The following is a 21422-nucleotide window of genomic DNA, read 5'->3' on the forward strand; positions in this document are numbered from 1 at the left end:
TAAATGCACGCAGTGGAATCTGCGTGGCATACCGCCCACTTAATTTGTGACTTGATTAGGAAACAAAGATGCCTGTGATTAATACCGTTGTGATGCTGTTATAAAACCACGACTGTGAATGCACGAGTCCTCGTAACGAAATTGCCAGGCTTCAGTGAATCCTTCATTTACTTCAGTGAATTACTGCGAGTAACAGTTTAATCCGCGACTTCTGGATGCGTGCATCGAATATGATGTGCTATCTACAAAGAGGAAGCCTCGGTAAATGTAAAAAGCGTTGAGGGAACTCCAACTCCACATGAATTCCGAGAAATCACTTCAGAATGCTAATAGGCAGTGTCACTGGTTAGAAGGCGAACTTTCGGAAACGCAACGCCACATGCTGAAATAAGCGGGATGATCATTTTCATATTTTACGAAATTCTTTAAAAATTGCCTGATGCAGAAACAAGTACATTTCCAATGTAATTCGAACATAATTGTAGTCGTTCAGCTGGATTATTCAGAGAGGCGGACATTGCTTGCAAGAGAAATGAAAGCACATATACAACTAATTAAGAAAAAGTCATAAATTAACTTGTATATAATTTCTGTATTGGACATAGTGCAGTCTATGAACTCCAGCCGGTGAGTTTGCAATTCACATAAACTTTAAATGATATTCCAGAGTGACACCAGTGTGGAGATAGGCGCCCTCAGCTTCGCCCTAAAGGTACACTGTTGGTCCACTTCTTTTTAAAAAACTGCTCTTTTATGCACAAAATCTCGGAAGTAACTGAACGCTCATGTTTGTTGTCTCACACTTTGGGACATGATATCTCCAAACTGGTGTCGTGGAAACGTGTTACCAATCGATGCGTCTTGCAATACCACTAGCTAAAATCCGCAAACACAATATGTTCGGTAATGTAAATATTAAGAAAACAATTAGCGATTTTTTGTTAATAATTTGAATGTCTTTCGATTTCCCATAGTAGTTATGCCCACCTTTTCGAGAAATCCAACTCGAGGTGAAGAATTGTGCTACTTGCCACAGGTGATCTTTAAAAATTCCTTGGAGCTACATAAACGTCGACATAGGCTACTTACGGTAAACACCAAATTACCCGCCGTCGTTGCTCAGTAGCTATGGTGTTGGGCTGCTGAGCACGAAGCCGCGGGATCGAATCCCGGCCACGGCAGCCGCATTTCGATGGGGGAGGAATGTGAAAACACCCGCGTACTTAGATTTAGCTGCACGTTAAAGTACCCCAGGTGGTCGAAATTGAGAGTCCTCCGCTACAGCGTGCCTCATAATCAGAAAGTGGTTTTGGCACGTAAAATACCATAATTAAAAAAAAACGCTGCTACCCAAGCGCCATTTGCTGAGTGCAGGTCAGATTTTTTCAAGCAAGCGCAGTTTACGCAGCGACCCATCATTTGCGTCTGGCAAGCGCGGCATTCAAAATAGATTCACATGGGTCGAGACGAAACTGGTCCAGAACCAACAGTCAGCGACATCCACAAGGAGGGTGTTCGGCGTTTTGATTAAATCATGACTAAGGCGAGACCAAACACTGTCGATAAAAAGGCGTGTTTTAATTAAAAGAAGGCAATGTTGATATCATCCAAACAAAATGTGTTTCGTAAACAGTTTTCTTAGATCGAGTTCTCAATTTATCATTTATAAGATGTGTCTATTCTTTAGTGCGTCCTGGATAAAAGGCGTTTGCGCTGTTTGAGTAGCAATGCTGTGCTCTCTTGTGGCGTTCGCAAAGGCACGCTCGCAAACTTCGTCTACTACAATATGTATAGAACGAGAGAAAGCTGAGCTAGTTGGTAAGAATTCATTATGCAAAATAGAAGTGAGGCGTGCAGACAGGACACAAGAGTAGAGAAGTGTTGTCCACTTCTCGTTCGTGTCCTCCACCCCTCTACTCTTGTGTCCTGTCTGCACGCCTGACTACTATTTTGCATGCACTATGCCGCCTCCTATGTTTTCGTGTTTTGGTCCTCCATGTGTTCTGTGAATTGTGGTTGTGCCAGTCTACCGATTGATAAGTGCAAAATTTGAGGTGGTGTTTGCGAGGTTGCTTTTATTGCTCTTCACGTGTTGTGTTAAGGCTAATGAGGTTTGAGGGCTGAACAAGTGTCCGCTTTCGCTTCCTTCGTGCGCCAGCGCTGGTCGATGGGCTGCGCGGCCCTTGCGACGATGCGGTCAAACCCAAACACCGAATGCTTTCGTCCATACGGAAAGAAGCGGTGCTTTGCAGAAGGACGCGACAGGATGCGACAACCGAAGGGTCGGTGTTTGGATGCATCGATTTTCCTGTTGAACAGGTGATCTCTACTCAACCGTACATCAGAATGAGTATGCAGTTACATTGCACTGCCTAGTGGAAAGCCAAATCGTTTCGAGTTCCAGGACATATTAATTGTACTGCCTTAATCGCAGGGCTATATCGCGCCATTGACAACAAAAACTAACGTCACATTTTCCTACTTTCTTTTGCGTTGATCTTGACGCCGAGTGCCCCATTGTTAACGAGCAATAATTCTGCGAACACACACCCTTTCTTATAACTTCGCATTTGTGGGCTCTGACGCTTGACGAGCATAAGATTTCGTGTCGTGCAATGTAAAATACCCATTTGATGTCGCGTGGAACGATGCGAAGTATTATATGTACCACACATCGACAAACCAATATAATAAAACTACGAAGGCGTATGCGCACAAGGAATAGAAGTTAATAGAACGTGGAAGAATATATTTATTATCTTAATCACCAAAAAAGTAGAAATTTTAAGATTTCTTTATATTTAACGATCTAATAAAGGACAAAATACACACAAATCTCGTAATCTGGCTGCACGCGAAGCGTAGCGACCCACATCTCGCTGTGTCGGGCCCACGTGTCTGCATTCAATCGCTGCTCATGTGGCCTTCTTCGCCACACCTGAGGCATCCTCGTCGTCCTCCAGAGTGAGCAGTGGGACAGTCCCGGCTCATTTGGCCTTCTTGGTTGCACTCGTAGTCTCGGCTGGTGGTGCTTCTTGCTGATGTGCCACGCTCCCTATGGCCGACGTCCCCGTAGATGGTAGGGAGCTCCCCCTTCTGTGGGTTTTCCTCGCGCAAGCAGACCGCTCCAGCCCCCAAGGCGCCTCCGCTGGAAAGCTCCTTGCGCCAGGCAAATCCCACGGGGCCCCAACCTGCGCCTTTATAGTCGTCAATTGTCAGAGCAGCCATCCGCACAGCAGCCCAGCAAGAGACACGAGAAATTCTGATGGTAATGGAGGCGCATCTGTTGCCTGACTACTTACCAAAAGGCCGCCGGGCTGTTGCTGCTTGCAATCCAACGTTGGCTCCGCGCCCGCGGCTTAGCCCCGAGGAACCGGCCGTGAAACTGATCCGAACTTCAGCCATGGCCAAGTGTTCTTCACGTCGAAGCCCTCTTCTTCTTCTTTCCTATACTTGCGAGCACCACGTGCTTCTATAACTGCTATAATTTCTCCTGCAAATATTACGAAATTGACGCCTATAGGGTTGTGGAATTCTATGGGCTTTTGGTGGTCATTTTCGATGTCGAAGTTTCTGAAGCTGATGGTGAACGTTATTCTGTTCGTATGTTGTGTCTAAAAGAAATATATCTACGTAGATTTTTGGCACTTAGCTTGCCAGCTTGCTTTCAGAATGTAACAGAAGTACTGATTCAATGCTGAAGGCCGAAAGTTCTTGTTACCGCGCATAATTTACGAGATCATTCTTAAATAACCAACCCTGCCTTAGGCGAAAGTTACATTGCGCATCAAATTGACTTCCCTCGGTAACGACGACGAAGAAACTTGAGACGAGCGGGAGCTGCAAATGTGTGAAAAATTGAAATAAGAAGCTGCGCGTGCAGGAGTGAATCAAAGCACAATACGCGAATATCTCAGCACGAGGCACGTGCTGCCCTCACGTGCTTGGCGAACGCCAACCAAAGCCGGTGCACTTGCTCAAATTAGACGAAAACATAAATTAAAGCGCTAGAATCGGCGTGACGTACCACCCACTTAATTTGTGACTTGATCAGGAAACAAAGATGCGTGTTAGTTCGATGCCGTTTTGATGTTCTTATCACCCAAAAGCGGTGAATGCGCCAGTTCTCGTAAAATATTGCCGGGCTTCGTTGGCTCCCCGATTCAGTTCAATGAATTACTGCGACCAGCAATTGGAGCCCTGACTTGTGGATGCGTCCGTCGAGTGTGATTTGCAATCTAGAGGAGGAGTCCCAGTAATCGCCCCCGCAGGGGCGTCTGCATCAGCAAGCGTTTGGTGTGTCGCGACACCACGTACCCGACCACACGAGGTTTGGAGCCTCCCGCGTTTAACCGTGCGCGGCGTAGCCGTGTCCGGGGAAAGGGGGATCCTGGGGGTTGAGCCGATGCCGGGTGTTCGGACTTTTAAGGCCCCCCGGCGGAGGCAACACACCTCTTTGTCCTCTGCTTCACGTAGACGGCACCCCCGGACTGACCCACCCGGAGGAAATCGGTAGTTGCCTTTTCCTGTCTCTCGCTCTCCCTCCAACCTTCGTCTTTCTCTCACTTTCCATCTTTCCTGTCTTCCCCTGGCTTCTCTTTACTTCCAATTTTTCGAGGCAGCAAGGGTCAACCTTGTGTGAATAACCAAACTAGGTTATTTCATATTTGGTTATAGTGGTAATGTACAGCTGGCGTTTGCAGGCCGTGTTTCACAGGCCCTGCAGCATCCCCTTGTAGGACTCCATGGTGGGTGGGTGGCGTTACTGCCGAAATTACAATCTCCTATGGCTACCTCCTTGCCCCCACTACCTGATCACTCCTTGAAGAGGGGGCGCACCGATGATGTTTTAGAATTTTTCGCCCGTCAAAAAGAGACTTTTCCTCGCTTCCACGTAGTCCACTCCGAAACACCAAACAAACCCGTACGAACAATCTCACCATTCCTCTTGTCCAAGTCTCTGACCCAAGTTCTTGGGACAAGTTACAAAGCATCCAGAATGGCAAGCGGTGATCTCCTCTTGGAGCTCCGCAACCTGAAGCAATATGAAAACCTACCCAATCTAGTATCATTTGGCGACGCCAAAGTGACAGTAACTCCGTATCGTACTATGAATACCACCCGTAGCGTAGTCTCCGATGATGATCTCTTGGAGCTGACTGAGGCTGAGCTCTTGGAGGGCTTCAGTGAGCAGAACGTCATCAACGTTAAGCAAATTAAGATGAGGCGTGACAACAAGGAAATACAGACCAAACACCTGATACTTACTTTTGGCACAAGTGTTCTGCCCGAGTCCATCGAGGCCGGGTATATCAAGCTACGTAATCAAGCTACGTACAAGCTACGTACATCCGTAATCCCTAATACTTGATGCTGCCTGTAAATGCATTACTCAAGCGAGCGGCATGGGTTCCGAGCGGCGCGTTCCCTGGTGGAACGATGCATGTAGGCAAGCACGGAGGAAACAGAACAAAGCGTGAGCGATGCTTCGCGATTCTCCAACAGCAGAAAATCTAGAAAACGTTAAACATGTCAAATATCAGACAAGGAGAACGCGCCGACAAGCAAGACGAGAGAGTTGGGCGAAGTTTATATTGAGCATCAACTCCTACACAGATGAGAGAAAAGTCTGGAATATAGTGGATAAAGTTAATGGGCAACAAACGCCTTCCCTGCCTTTAGTAAATAGCCACGGAGAAAGCCTGGAAGATCAAGCCAACTTCCTTGGTGCACATATTGAACACATATCCAACTCCTCGCACTACTCCGAAACCTTCCTAAAATACAAAACACGAATAGAGAAGCAAAAGTTAGAAAGAAAATGTGCAAAAAGTGCGGCGTACAACGAACTATTCTGCATAGCAGAACTGCAGGCAGCACTTAACTGTTGTAATACATCCGCCGCAGGTTCAGACCGCGTAATATGAGATGTTAAAACAACTACCATCCGAAACAACGAAAACCCCCCTTTCCCGTTACAACCTTATATGGTTTTCCGGCGAAATCCCCTCTGTTTGGAAGGAGTCTATTATAATTCCAATTCTGAAGCACGGTAACGATCCTTCCTCTGTATCAAGTTACAGACCCATAGTACTAACAAGTTGCCTCTGCAAAGTATTCGAAAAAATGATTAACTGTCTCCTACTACACTTTCTCGAGTCAAACAATTTGCTCGACCCATATCAGTGCGGGTTTCGGGAGGGTCGATCTACCAGTGACCATCTTATACACATCGAGGCACGTATCCGAGAAGCTTTTGTCCATAAGCAGTTTTTCTCATCTGTATTCCTTGATATGGAGAAAGCTTATGGTACTACGTGGCGGTTCGGGATATTGAGAGACCTCTCACACTTAGGTACATGTGGTAATATGTTCAATGTTATCGAAAGTTATGTGGCTAATCGCACATTCCGTGTTCGAGTGGGCAATGTTTTGTCACGGAAATTTGTACAGGAGACTGGAGTGCCGCAGGGCGGGGTGCTCAGATGCACGCTCTTCATAGTAAAAATGAATTCTCTTCGTCTACACATACCAGATAACATCTTTCATTCAACATATGTTGACGATGTGCAGATAGGATTTCAGTCAAGTTCTCTCGCAATCTGTGAGCGACAGGTCCAGCTTGGTCTTAACAAGGTCTCCAAATGGGCTGATGAGAACGGGTTCAGACTGAACCCAAAAAAAAGCACCTGTGTCATTTTCTCTAGAAAAAGAGACCTGCACCCTGATCCCGAAATTGTGTTGCATGATGAGCGTCTGCCTGTAAACAGGGAACATAAATTTTTAGGCATAATTTTAGACGCGCAATTAACCTTTATACAGCACATAAAGTATCTTAAAAACAAATGTATGCAAACAATGAATATCTTAAAGGTTCTCTCGCGCACAACCTGGGGCAGTGATAGAAAATGTCTCATGAACTTATATAAAAGCCTCATACGCACACGACTACACTATGGAGCCATAGTTTACCAGTCGGCTACTCCAACTGCTCTAAAGATGCTAGACCCTGTCCATCACTTAGGAATTCGCCTGTCCACAGGCGCCTTTAGAACAACCCCAGTGGAAAGCCTGTACGTTGAATCGGATGAGTGGTCACTTCATCTGCAGAGAACATATTCGTCTTTCATGTAATTACTTAGAGTGAACGGAAACAGTCAGCACTCCGCGTTTCCCACCATAAACGATTTGTCCAGTTGTCAACTTTTTCGCAACCGGCCCACAGTGGCAAAGCCTTTCTCCATGCTTGTTAGAGACATGGCTGAAGAAACAAGGGTTCCACTGCTTGAATACCACCTTATGTCCCCTGCTATACGGCCCCCGCCATGGCAGTGGCAACCAACAGACTGTGATACATCTTTCGTAGCTGTTAAAAAGCACGCGCCTGTCGCGCGTATACGAATGTACTTCCTCGAGTTACAGCACAAATACTCCTCTCCTGAATTCTTTACAGACGCATCGAAGTGTAATTCTGGCGTATCTTACGCAGCTGTTGGTCCATCCATTTAGGATGCCGGTGTTCTGCACCCTAACACAAGTATTTTCACAGCAAAGGCCTACGCGATATTGGCAGCCGTTAAACACATTAAAGAATGTAATAGCCCAAAGGTAGTTATATGCACACTCTTTGAGCGTCGTAAATTCTTCGAAAACTATAAAGAAATATCAAAACCCTGTAATTCAATCTCTGTACTCAGCATTACTAACCACCTATGCGTCCAAGCAGCATATCGTCGTATGCTGGGTGCCGGGGCACCGAGAGATAGAGGGAAACGTGTCGGCTGACCAGCTAGCCACATCCGTCCACGCGAACGCTTCCAACGCTTCCACGACTGTCCCTGTAATGGACCTCAAGCCCACAATAAGAAAAAAAGCTAAGGGCTTTCTGGCAGCGCTTGTGGGATAAGGAGACAGAAAATAAATTACATGTTTTCAAGCCGTATTTTGGCAACTGGCCGCCGGTATCAAAGAACCGCCATACAGAAGATACACTTTGCAGACTTAAGATAGGACACACATACAGCACACACGCATACCTCTTGTCCGGTGGCGATCCACCCACGTGTGATAAATGGTGTGAGCCCCTTACCGTGCTTCACATCCTGCTGCAATGCACTCAATTTGACGCTAATAGGAAAAAGCATTTTCCATTACCACATCGGCAGCTAATTCCACTCCATCCTCAAATGATTATAGGTATAGAACCTCTCTTTAAACATGAATCCCTGTTCCGATTTTTGAAAGATGTACATAGTTTTCATATTATACCCCCAGGAAGTCCGTAGCACAGCCTCACAGAGGTTTCTGCTGCGGTAGCTGCAATAAAAGAAAGCACCTGCCTCCTCCCAGCCTTTCGGGCTCAAAGGCCCCCCGGAGGCATAGGTGCTATTTACATATTCTTGCATTTTAGCTCCATGACCACTTATCACGCGTACTATATCCACATACCACTACATGTATCACTATCATAATTTTATGCTATATACAATTTTACGCTTCCATGACACTGATTTTAGGCTACTTTACAGCCATGTTACATCCCACAGTCACTACTTACAAATCGGCGCTTAACGCAACATTATCAGTCATGGCACTCTTTGGCCATACCTGGCCCTTGCGCCACTAAACACACATCCATCCATCCCAGTAATCGCATAAAGCGTTGAGGGAACTCCAGCTCCGCAAGAATAATTCCTCGAAATTACCGGAGAATGCTAAGAGACACTGTCACTGGTTAGAAGGCGCGTTGTCATAAGTCCGACGCCACATACGGAAATGGGGTGATTATTTTACGAAAGTTTAAATTTTACGAAATTTTTAAGGAGTTCCTGTCGGAAAAAGAAACAATTCAAATGTAATTCAAACATAATTCTAGTCCTTCAGCTGGATTATCCAGAGAGGCGGACATTACTTAGAAGAGAAATCGAAGCACATATTCAGCTAATTAAAAAGAAGTCAATTCTTGATTACTTTACAGGACCGAGGGCAATTTACGAATTCCAGCTTGTGAGTTAGCAAGGCGTATCCACTTGAAATGAAATTCCCGACTGACACCCTGGTGATATGCGGCCTGAAATTCTCCGTAAAAATGCGCTGTTGTACTTCTTTTTTTTAAATAAAATATTCTCCTATGCTTAGAAGCACAACAGCAACTGAACGCTCATGTATTTCGTCCCACACTTTAGGAAATAATATCGCGACACTGGTGTCCTGGAAATTAATTTCAAGAGAATGCGTCGTGCAATCTCACTGGATACAATTCGTAAATTGCAATCTGCCGTAAAGTAATTAAGCTAATTAGTAAATTTTCGTTAATTCGTTGAATGTTTTTCGATTTATCATGCTAGTAATGTCAGCCTTTTCGAATAATCCAACTCAAGGACAAGAATAGCGCTCTCTGCCACAGGTGATTTTTCGAAATTCCGTGAAACTAGATATAGATAGACATATACGCTACTGACGGTAAACTCTGAATTGTAGCCGTTGCGATACTATACACACATACTCGCAAAACCGCTCGATTTCGAAGTTTTTATTGCATTTTTCGTCTTGCACACGTGCAGCAGATTTGTCTTCATGCAAGCCAACCCCAAAGTTGAATGTTTGGTTTTTACGTGCCAAAACACTTTCTGATTATGGGGCACGCCGTAGTGGAGGACTCCGGAAATTCCGACCACCTGGGATTCTTTAACGTGCACCTAAATTTAAGTACACGGGTGTTTTCGCATTTCGCCCCCATCGAAATGCGGCCGCCGTGGCCGGGATTCCATCCCGCGACCTCGTGCTCAGCAGCCCAACACCATAGCCACTGAGCAATCATGCCGGGTCCCAAAATTGAGAACGCAAACGCACGCATATAAAAAGGCAATGCTGCGACCCAAGCGCCATTTTCAGAGTGCAGGACAGGGTTTTTGCAAGCAAGCGCAGCTTACGCCGCAAGCCATCATTTGCTTCTGGCAATCGCGACATTCAAAATAGATTCACGTGGGTCGCGAAGAAAGCGGTCTAGAAAAAGCTGTCAGTGACATGCACAAGGAGGGTGGTCGGCGCTTTGATTAAAACATGACTAAGGCGAGAACAAATACTGTCAATAAAAATACGTTTTAATTAAAAGAAAGCAATGTTGATTTCACGCAAACAAAATGTGTTTCGTAATAAGTTCTCTTAGGTCAGGTGCTCAATTTAGCAGTTATAAAATGGAGCTATTCTTTAGTGCGTCCTGGATAAAAGGCGTTTGCGTTGTATGAGTGGCAATGCTGTGCACTCTTGCGTTCGCAAAGGCACGCTGGCAAACTTCGTCTACTGCAATATGCCGCCTCCCATGTTTTCGTGTTTTGGTCCTCCGTGTGTTTTCTAAATTCTGTTGGTGTCAGTTTAACAATAGAGAAGTGCAATATTTGAGGTGGTGTTTGCGAGGTTGCTTTCATTGCACTTCACGTGTTGTGTTAAGGCTAACTAGGAGTGGAGGCTGAACAAGTGTCCACTTTCGCTTCCTTCGTGCGGCAGCGCCGGTGGACGGGCTGAGCGGCCCTTGCGACGATGCGGTCAAACCCAAACACCGAGTGCTTCCGTCCATATGCAAAGGAGCGGTGCTTTGCAGAAGGTCGCGATAGGATGCTACACCTGTAGGGTCGGTGTTTTGATGCATCGATTTTCATGTTGAACAGGTAATCTCCACTCAACCGTTCATCAGAATGAGTATGCAGTTACCATGCACTGCCTAGTGGAAAGCCAAATTGCGTCGATTTCCAGGACATACTAATTAAACTGCGTTAATCGCAGACCTATATCGCGCCATTTACAACAAAAAGAGACGTCACATTTTTCTACTTTTTTGCGTTGCTCTTGACGCCCAATGCCCCATTGTTAACGCGCAATAATTCTGCGAACAACACACACCCTTTCTTGTAACTCGGCATTTGTGGGCTCTGATGCTTGACAAGCATATTTCTTCTTGGATCCCAAGTACTTTCATTTGTTCTGATTGCGTGTAGTACCCCCATTTGATGCCCATTTGATGTCGCATGGAACGATGCGAAGTATTATATGCACCGCACATCTACACACGAGAATAATAAAACTACGAAGATTTATGCGCAAAAGGAATACAAGTTAGTAGAAGGTGGAAGAATATATTTTATTATCTTAATCACCAAAAAAGTAGAAATTGTAAAATTTCTTTATATGAAACGATCTAAAAATCCACAAAATACAAACAAAACTCCTAATTTCGCCACACACGAAGTGTAGCGGCCCACACCTGGGCGTGGCGCGCCTACGTGTCTGCATTCAATCCCTACTCATGTGGCCCTCCTCGCCACACTTGAGGCAACCTCGTCGTCCTCCACAGTGAGCAGTGGGACAGTCTCGGCTCGTGTGGCCTTCTTGGTTGCACTCGTATGCTCGGCCGGTGGTGCTTCTCGCTGATCTGCCACGCTCCCAATGGCCGACGTCCCCGTATATGGTATGGAGCTCCCCCTTCTGTGGGGTTGCCTCACGCAAGCAGACCGCTCCAGCCTCCACGGCGCCTCAACCTGCGCCATTATAGTGGCCATTGTCAGAGCAGCCATCTGCACAGCATCCGAGCAAGAGACACCAGAAATTGTGATGGTAAGAGCGGCCCATCTGTTGCCTGACTACTTACCACAAGGCCGCCGGGCGTTTGCTGCTTCCATTCCAACGTTGGCTCCGCGCCCACAGCTTAGTCTCGAGAAACCGGCCGTGAAACTGATCCGAATGTCAGCCATGACCAAGTGATGATGATGATGAAGAAGCCGCAGTTAATGGCACAAACCCACTGAGGGGGATACGCCACGAATTGGGTGGTAATATGATTCAATAAATAAAATAAAATAAAATAAATTGGTTAATAAATAAATAACACGAAAAAAGAAAGGAAAACAAATAATCCAAGATGCAAAATAAACTATGAATACATGAGATAAAGTATTGATCAATACTATTCACATTCATACTATAACATTCCTTGCGTTGATAGGAATGCTAAAAAAAAGAAAAAAAGCATTTACTTAAACTTGAGTAAGGTATATTATGAATAATAGTAAGATTTGAACTGTGAATTTGTGCTTTTGCTTTTTGAATTTTCTAAACTGCAGTAGAAATAAATCAATTCTTGAAACTAAAACCTATTAACAAGGCATTCTTTTTGTGCCACATAGAAAATTTTAAATTGCTAGGCAAACGGTCCTGTGGCTATATCCCAAAACTGTTGCTCCAAGGGATAGTATAACAGTGCTGCTTAAAGGTAATCCTAAATTTTGAAGTGGAATTTTTAGACATAGTTTTCGATGAGTAGAAAACCGCCAGCAAGATAGTAAAAAAATGAACTATAGTTTCTGGTTCATTGCAGAGGTAGCATAGAGGGGATACCCCAAGAACACATCTGTGCAAGTAAAGATTAGGTGTTGGAATACGGCAACGCAGCCTAGTAAATGAAACTTCAAATTTCCGGTTAGGGCACCATTGCCGGTTCCAAGAATAATTTAAGTGTAAAAAATCTGAAGATTTTGCTAATGACAGAGCTTTTTTGTCCTCGCTCAAATAAAATTGCCGATATCTGGTGGCAGTAATGTGCGCAGTGGCCGGCAGCACAAAGAGCACAGGACCTGCTAAAGAAGCTCGTGCTAAGGAATCGGCTATTTCACTAATATGAATGTCTCGGGCGCCAGGGACCCATAATATATGCACTAAACTTAAGTGAGTTGGAGCTAATGAATGAAATGTGTTTCCGGTTGACTTTGTAGACGCAGTAAGTGCGCTGCATACAGATAGAGAATCTGTGACGATAATCACTCTTGTATTATGAATGGGTAATTTCCGCAAGGCAAGAACTATTACCAGAAGTTCGGCATGAAAAACTGATGTGTAATCTGGTAGGCGAAGTGAAAAAGACCGATTGAGGGATGGTGAGTAGATACCCACACCTGCCTTCTCTTCACACGAAGAAGCATCGGTCGCTATTACGTTTATTTCGAAACGGGCCAAATCTTCTAAACGATCATTCAAATATGTTGTGGGCAGAAATTTCGCATTTTGTGGGAAAGTGTCTGCAAATTCAATTTTCAGCGACCCCGGAGACCTATGGAGCGGAATTATTTTTCTAAGGTGAACATTTAAAGGTGCTAATTGTGCTTGCACAACTACAACTTGCGGGGTATGGAACCGTGACCACGTGGTCTCAAAAAAATTGACTTGGTTCACTAATAAATGCATATTGTCCACGTCGTAGTGAAGAATCATAAGCTCTTAAGTAGGTTTGAACCGTAAGCATGCGGAATCGTGTGTGAAGAGTAGGTAGGCGCGCTTCCTGGTATAATACATTATTAGCAACGAATTTAGGAAGACCTAAACATAGTCGAAGAGCTTCTCTTTCTAACAGAACAAGGGGCCTTAATTTATATTTTGCACTTCCGGAGAACAAAACACAACCAAATTCTAGAATCGGTCGTACATACATACGATAAATCATAATTAATGTGTCTCTTCGCATACCAGAACGTCGGTTACTGATTCTGCGTATTAAACCTATACGGCTCTTATCGCCTTCGTTCCAGTATTTTTTATGTGAGAACGCCAGTTCAATTTTCCGTCATATGTGATACCCAAGTATATCAGTGACTCCACCTGAGGAATGGCTCTGTTCATATACTAATAACTGTAACGGCCCCGAAAGCGGAAAAACAAGGACTGCACTTTTGTTTACGTTTAGTGACAGGTGCAGGTTGTGAAGCCGCGTCTGTAGAGTACAGAGGTACGTTTGCAAAGACAGGTGAAGGGAATTGATTTCTCTAGGTGTCGCGAAAAATGCAATGTCATTTGCATAGACATACAGATTCACATCCTGGTGCAGTGGTACTGAACTCGTCAACAGGTTAAATAGTATAGGAGACAGAACAGCTCCCTGGTGCACCCCTCTTGTCTGATGAAACATTCTTGAAGAAAAGCCGTATTGAAAACAATGAAATTTTCTGTTTCTTAGAAATTGAAAAATCCATGCCGTTATATATTTCGGAAAATTGTAGGACTGCAATGGGTCCAGCAGTAGAGAGTACTCAACGCTGTCATAAGCTTTTGCTATGTCATCATCATCATCATCAGCCTGGTTACGCCCACTGCAGGACAAAGGCCTCTCCCATACTTCAACAACCCCGGCCGTGTACTAATTGTGGCCATGCCGTCCCTGCAAACTTCTTAATCTCATCCGCCCACCTAACTTTCTGCCGCCCCCTGCTACGCTTCCCTTCCCTTGGGATCCACTCCGTAACCCTTAATGACCATCGGTTATCTTCCCTCCTCATTACATGTCCTGCCCATGCCCATTTCTCTTTCTTGATTTCAACTAAGATGTCATTAACTTGCGTTTGTTCCCTCACCCAATCTGCTCTTTTCTTATCCCTTAACATTACACCTATCATTCTTCTTTCCATAGCTCGTTGCGTCGTCCTCAATTTGAGTAGAACCCTTTTCGTAAGCCTCCAGGTTTCTGCCCCGTAGTTGAGTACTGGTAAGACACAGCTATTATATACTTTTCTCTTGAGGGATAGTGGCAACCTGCTGTTCATGATCTGAGAATGCCTGCCAAACGCACCCCAGCCCATTCTTATTCTTCTGGTTATTTCAGTCTCATGATCAGGATCCGTGGTCACTACCTGCCCTAAGTAGATGTATTCCCTTACCACTTCCAGTGCCTCGCTACCTATTGTAAATTGCTGTTCTCTTCCGAGACTGTTAAACATAACTTTAGTTTTCTGCAGATTAATTTTTAGACCCACTCTTCTGCTTTGCCTCTCCAGGTCAGTGAGCATGCATTGCAATTGGTCTCCTGAGTTACTAAACAAGGCAATATCATCAGCGAATCGCAAGTTACTAAGGTATTCTCCATTAACTTTTATCCCCAATTCTTCCCAATCCAGGTCTCTGAATACCTCCTGGGCCGGTATTTTGTAGCGATGCCTTTTCCGATTCTATTCTTTTTCACGCTTTTCGCGCTTGGCCAGTGGCCAGAGCGACGGTCTGTCCGCATTATCAACAGGATCGGACGGCCGTGTGTGGTGGATGATAAGAATAGCATGGAATAAGGCATAAGGCATCGCTACAAAATAGCGGCCCTGTAAACAGACTGTGAATAGCATTGGAGAGATCGTATCTCCCGGCCTGACGCCTTTCTTTATTGGGATTTTGTTGCTTTCTTTATGGAGGACTATGGTGGCTGTGGAGCCGCTATAGATATCTTTCAGTATTTTTACGTACGGCTCGTCTACACCCTGATTCCGTAATGCCTCCATGACTGCTGAGGTTTCGACAGAATCAAATGCTTTCTCGTAATCAATGAAAGCTATATATAAGGGTTGGTTATATTCCGCACATTTCTCTATCACCTGATTGATAGTGTGAATATGATCTATTGTTGAGTAGCCTTTACGGAATCCTGCCTGGTCCTTTGCTTGACAGAAGTCTAAGGTGTTCCTGATTCTATTTGTGATTACCTTAGTAAATACTTTGTACGCAACGGACAGTAAGCTGATCGGTCTATAATTTTTCAAGTCTTTGGCATCCCCTTTCTTATGGATTAGGATTATGTTAGCGTTCTTCCAAGATTACGGTACGCTCGAGGTCATGAGGCATTGCGTGACTAAGATACTCTGAAATTTCTGGTAATTGACAAAAGTACGCGTCGGAGACTCCAGGGGAATAACAGGGCAGACATTGCCAAACCTAATAGGTAGATGGTCACTATTTGAAGCTGAGTCGACAGTAGACGAGGAAGTTACGGAAATTCCTGAACTGGCAAATGTTAGATCCAATGCCGATTTAGAAAGACCCTGAATAAAGGTAGCTGACTTCGTGCTTAAGGAACAAATTTTGATTAATTGCCCAGTCGGATAATCGCTTTCCACATGAGTTCGTTTTGAAACCCCAAGACACATGATGCGAATTAGTCTCCGGCTATCACAATTTCTTTCCCTACAAGAGTAGACAACGGTATCGAGGAAACGAGTGTCATGCACGCTTGTGGGAAAATATGTATTAACTAAGGAAAATGGGGAACAACCAGGAATAGTTACATCTATTGCTAGTATCGCACACTCCGTAGACATACACTGGTAGGAAATTTTTACTTTGTGGCATATTTTAGTTGCTATCAAGAAAACAAGTCCTCCGCCTCTCGATGGACGGTCCAATATATCAAAATCTTGGCCATTGTAGAGCCAAGTTTCCTGCAAAAGAATAATGTCGGGAGAAAGATGTGAGCAAAAATATATTAAATCAGTAGCTGCAGAAATAATGGGACGGCAGTCCCATTGTAATACCTTTAAATAACCTATGATGAATTAATGCCTGCTTTAGAAACCGCTTGCTCTAAAATATTGTCTTTAAAAATTTTTCTTCGAAAGACTGTCTTTACCGTACTTTGTTGGCTTTGATTGAGGGTCAGAGCTGGAAGAGTTAGGATTAGAATCTGACTTGGAAAGACTATCTTTCACAAACCTTTTGGTTTTTGAGGGCGGGACAGAGATCGATGAGTTATCGTTAGGTGATCTTGTGCGTTTAAGAGTCGGGAGGTCCATTTATACATCCTGGTTGTTTCACGACACTGATCCAGAGAAGCATCCGTTGTCGGTCTGCTGAGTTAAAGTTGGTGGCCTCGCATTGTCTGCGTCTTGAACAATAACTGATGAGGGATCCATTAGTTGTTCAGCATTAGATGTTAGGGTCTGTGTAATAATCTGCGAGCTAGCATTAGAACTCGCTAAAGGACTGAAAAGCTGAATCATTTGTGATGTCAACACTTGAGCTAGAGTCTCCGACAGGTTTGATGTTAGTCGTTCCATAGCTTTTGACAACGCCTTTTCGACCGCTGTCGCAATAGAATCGGAAAGGCTGAGTCTGCAACCATTTGCTGACGGGCTGTCACTCCTGCATATCCCTTAGACCTCCCCTGCACCTAAACAACAGCATCACGGCGTGAGCAACGTCTCCTTTCAATTAAATCTACAGTTTGCATTCCCTGTGATCTTGCAGGACAGTTCGAGTAGTTGGCGGAATGACCACCACCACAGAGACATTTCTCTTCTTTGGAGGAACAATCACTAAAACTGTGGCTGTCTCCACAAGCACGGCAGCGGGGTGTAGATCTGCAGCCTCTAACTCAGCGGCCAAATCGCCAACACATTGCAGAATGCGTGGAGCTACAGCTTCTACCTTGTAAATTAGGGGCCCAGCTGCAAAAATTCGCAATAAAAATTAGGGAAATCTTTATTGCGAATTTCATCGTGCACTTCTTCTGCACATTTACCTTCACGCAAACCAACGACAAAATTCAGAGCGCAAACGCGCACATATGAAAAGGCAACGAAGCGGCTGGCCGCTGCCTCTGCGAACCAAGCGCTATTTGTCTACTGAATGGTTTTGAACTTCCCCGCTTGAATTCATGCAACAAAATTATAGATCGTTAAATCCATTACCTGAACGCATAAGTAAAGTCTGTCCGACTCTTGGCCAATCCCCGTGAGTGGGTATGCGCCAAACTCATCAAGGTCATCATCAGCATCGTCATCATCATTTGCAGACTGCGGGACTGGGTGCTTACAATCAAGCCCAGCTTCCGCCACGAGCCATAATTGGATTTCGACAATCGCAACATTCAAATTTATTCATGTGGCTCGCGAAAAAAAAACCCATCCAGAACCAATTGTCATCGACATCAACCAAAGGGGTGGTTAGTGCTTTGCTTAAAGGATGACTCGGGCGAGAACAAACACTGTAAAAAGAGACATACTTTAATTAAAAGAATGCAATGTTTATTTCATTCAAACCAAATTTGTTTCGTAATGATTTTTCTTAGGTCTGGTGCTTACTTATTATGTATAAGTTGTATCTATTCTTCAGTGCGCCTTGCAAAAAAGTGCAGGGCAGGGTTTTTGCAAGCAAGCGCAGCTTACACCGCGAGCCATCATTTGCTTCTGGCAATCGCGACATTCAAAATAAATTCACATGGGTCGCGAAGAAAGCGGTCCAGAAACAACTGTCAGCGACATCCACAAGGAGGGTGGTCGGCGCTTTGATTAAAAGCTAGATCAAACACTGTCAATAAAAATACGCCTTAATTAAAAGAAGGCAATGTTGATTTCACGCAAAGAAAATGTGTTTCGTAATCAGTTCTCTTAGGTCCGGTGCTCAATTTATCATTTATAAAATGTAGATATTCTTTAGTGCGTCCTGGATAAAAGGCGTCTGCGTTGTATGAGTAGCAATGCTGTGCACTCTTGTGGTGTTCGCAAAGGCACGCTGGCAAACTTCGTCTACTACAACATGCCGCCTCCCATGTTTTCGTATTTTGGTCTTCCGTGTGTTCTTTGAATTGTGGTTGTGCCAATTTACCGATTGATAAGTGCAATATTTGAGGTGGTGTTTGCAAGGTAGCTTTCATTGCTCTTCACGTGTTGCGTTAAGGCTAACTAGGTGTGAAGGTTGAACAAGTGTCCGCTTTCGCTTCCTTCGTGCGGCAGCGCTGGTCGATGGGCTGGGTGGCCCTTGCGACGATGCGGCCAAACCCAAACACCGAATCCTTTCGTCTATATGCAAAGAAGCGGTGCTTTGTAGAAGGTCGCGATAGGATGCGATACCTGTAGGGTCGGTGTTTGGATGCATCGATTTTCATGTTGAACAGCTGATCTCCACTCAACCGTTCATCAGAATGAGTATGCAGTTACCATGCACTGCCTAGTGGAAAGCCAAATCGCGTCGATTTCCAGGACATATTAAATATACTGCGTTAATCGCAGTATAATTATAGTCCTATATATAGGACATATAGGACTATATCGCGTCGTTTAAAACGCAAAATAGTCACATTTTTCTTTTTTGCGTTGCTCTTGACGCCCAGTGCCCCATTGTTAACGCGCAATAATTCAGCGAACAACACACATCCTTTCTTGTAACTCCGCATTTGTGGACTCGGACGCTTGACAAGCACAAGTTTTCTTGTTGGACCCCATGTACTTTCAATTGTTCTGATTGCGTGTCGTGCAATGTAAAATACGCATTTGATGTCACATGGAACGATGCGAAGTATTATATGCACCGCACATCTACACACGAGAATGATAAAATTACGAAGGTTTATGCGCAAAAGGAATACAAGTTTGTAGAAGGTGGAAGAATATATTTATTATCTTAATCACCAAAAAAGAAGAAATTTTATCATTTCTTTATATGAAACGATCTAATAAGTCACAAAATACACACAAAACTCCTAATTTCACCACACACGAAGTGTAGCAGCCCACACGTGGACGGGTCGCGCCTACGTGTCTGCATTCAATCTCTACTCATGTGGCCTTCTTCGCCACACCTGAGGCCTCCTCGTCGTCCTCTAGAGTGAGCAGTGGGACAGTCCCTGCTCATGTGGCCTTTCTGGTTGCACTCGTATGTTCGGCTGGTGGTGCTTCTCGCTGATCTGCCACGCTCCCAACGGCCGACGTCCCCGTAGATGGTAGGGAGCTCCCCCTTCTGAGTGGTTGCCTCACGCAAGCTGACCGCTCCAGCCTCCAAGGCGCATCCGCTGGTAAGCTCCTGGCGCCAGGCAAATCCCATGGCGCCCCAACCTGCGCCATTATAGTCACCATTGTCAGAGCAGCTATCCGCACAGCAGCCCAGCAAGAGACACGAGAAATTGTGATGGTAATGGAGGCCCATCTGTTGCCTGACTACTTACCAGAAGGCCGCCGGGCCTGTGCTGCTTCCGTACCACCGTTGGCTCCGCGCCCACAGCTTAGCCCCGAGAAACCGGCCGTGAAACTGATCCGAATGTCAGCCATGACAAAGTGTTCTTCGCATCGAAGCCCTCTTCTTCTTCTTTCCTATACTTACGAGCACCACGTGCTTCTATAACTGCTCTAATTTCTCCTGCAAATATTACGAAATTTACGCCTATAGGGTTGTGGAATTCTATGGGCTTTTGGTGGTCATTTTCGATGTCGAAGTTTCTGAAGCTGATGGTGAACGTTATTCTGTTCGTATGTTGTGTCTAAAAGAAATATATCTACGTAGATTTTTGGCACTTAGCTTGCCAGCTTGCTTTCAGAATGTAACAGAAGTACTGATTCACTGCTGAAGGCCGAAAGTTCTTGTTACCGCGCATAATTTACGAGATCATTCTTAAATAACCAACCCTTCCTTAGCCGAAAGTTACATTGCGCATCAGTTTATTGACTTTCCTCAGCAACGACGACGAAAAAGAAACTTGAGACGAGCGGGAGCTGCAAATGTGTGAAAAATAGAAATAAAAAGCTGCGCGTGCAGGAGAGAATCAAAGCACAATACGCAAATATCTCAGCACGAGGCAGGTGCATGCTGCCCTCACGCGCTTGGCGAACACCAACCAAAGACGGTGCACTTGCTGAAATTAGACGAAAAGATAAATGCACGCAGTGGAATCTGCGTGGCATACCGCCCACTTAATTTGTGACTTGATTAGGAAACATAGATGCCTGTGATTAATACCGTTGTGATGCTGTTATAAAACCACGACTGTGAACGCACGAGTCCTCGTAACGAAATTGCCAAGCTTCAGTCAATCCTTCATTTACTTCAATGAATTACTGCGAGTAACAGTTTATTCCGCGACTTCTGGATGCGTGCATCGAATATGATGCGCTATCTACAGAGAGGAATCCTCGGTAAATGTAAAAAGCGTTGAGGGAACTCCAACTCCACATGAATTCCGAGAAATCACTTCAGAATGCTAATAGGCAGTGTCACTGGTTAGAAGGCGAACTTTCGGAAACGCAACGCCACATGCTGAAATAAGCGGGATGATCATTTTCATATTTTACGAAATTTTTTTTAAATTCCCTGATGCAGAAACAAGTACATTTCAAATGTAATTCGAACACAATTGTAGTCGTTCAGCTGGATTATTCAGAGAGGCGGACATTGCTTGCAAGAGAAATCGAAGCACATATACAACTAATTAACAAAAAGTCATAAATTACCTTCTATATAATTTCTGTATTGGACATATTGCAGTCTACGAACTCCAGCCAGTGAGTTTGCAATTCACATCAACATTAAATGATATTCCAGAGTGACACCAGTGTGGAGATAGGCGCCCTCAGCTTCGCCCTAAAAGTACACTGTTGGTGCACTTCTTTTAAACAAACTGCTCTTTTATGCACAAAATCTCGGAAGTAACTGAACGCCCATGTTTGTTGTCTCACACTTTGGGACATGATATCTCGAAACTGGTGTCCCGGAAACTTATTTCCCGTCGATGCGTCTTGCAATGCCACCGGCTACAACTCGCAATTGCAATATGTGGGGTAAATTAAAAATAAGAAAATAATTTGCGATTTTTTTTTGCAAATAATTTGAAAATGTTGTTCGATTTCCTGTATGAG

The 21422-nt window shown here is 44.6% G+C and overlaps 1 protein-coding gene and 2 long non-coding RNA genes across 4 annotated transcripts in view; 1 reads left to right on the plus strand and 2 right to left on the minus strand.

The window, feature by feature from the left end:
• The window catches only part of LOC139050214 (acyl-coenzyme A diphosphatase NUDT19-like), a 125139-nt gene that overhangs the window by 33261 nt on the left and 70456 nt on the right, over positions 1-21422 (plus strand). The gene's annotated exons all lie outside the window — the stretch shown is intronic.
• Positions 2735-3433, minus strand: LOC139055918 (uncharacterized). Its single transcript, XR_011512001.1, has 2 exons — positions 3303-3433; positions 2735-3197 (listed from the first exon to the last, which is right to left on the minus strand). It is a non-coding gene; the product is annotated as an uncharacterized lncRNA (long non-coding RNA).
• On the minus strand, positions 19218-19929 carry LOC139055922 (uncharacterized). Its single transcript, XR_011512002.1, has 2 exons — positions 19739-19929; positions 19218-19628 (listed from the first exon to the last, which is right to left on the minus strand). It is a non-coding gene; the product is annotated as an uncharacterized lncRNA (long non-coding RNA).

Source organism: Dermacentor albipictus, chromosome 1 (genome assembly GCF_038994185.2).
Source record: "Dermacentor albipictus isolate Rhodes 1998 colony chromosome 1, USDA_Dalb.pri_finalv2, whole genome shotgun sequence".
In the NCBI taxonomy this organism is placed as follows: domain Eukaryota; kingdom Metazoa; phylum Arthropoda; class Arachnida; order Ixodida; family Ixodidae; genus Dermacentor; species Dermacentor albipictus.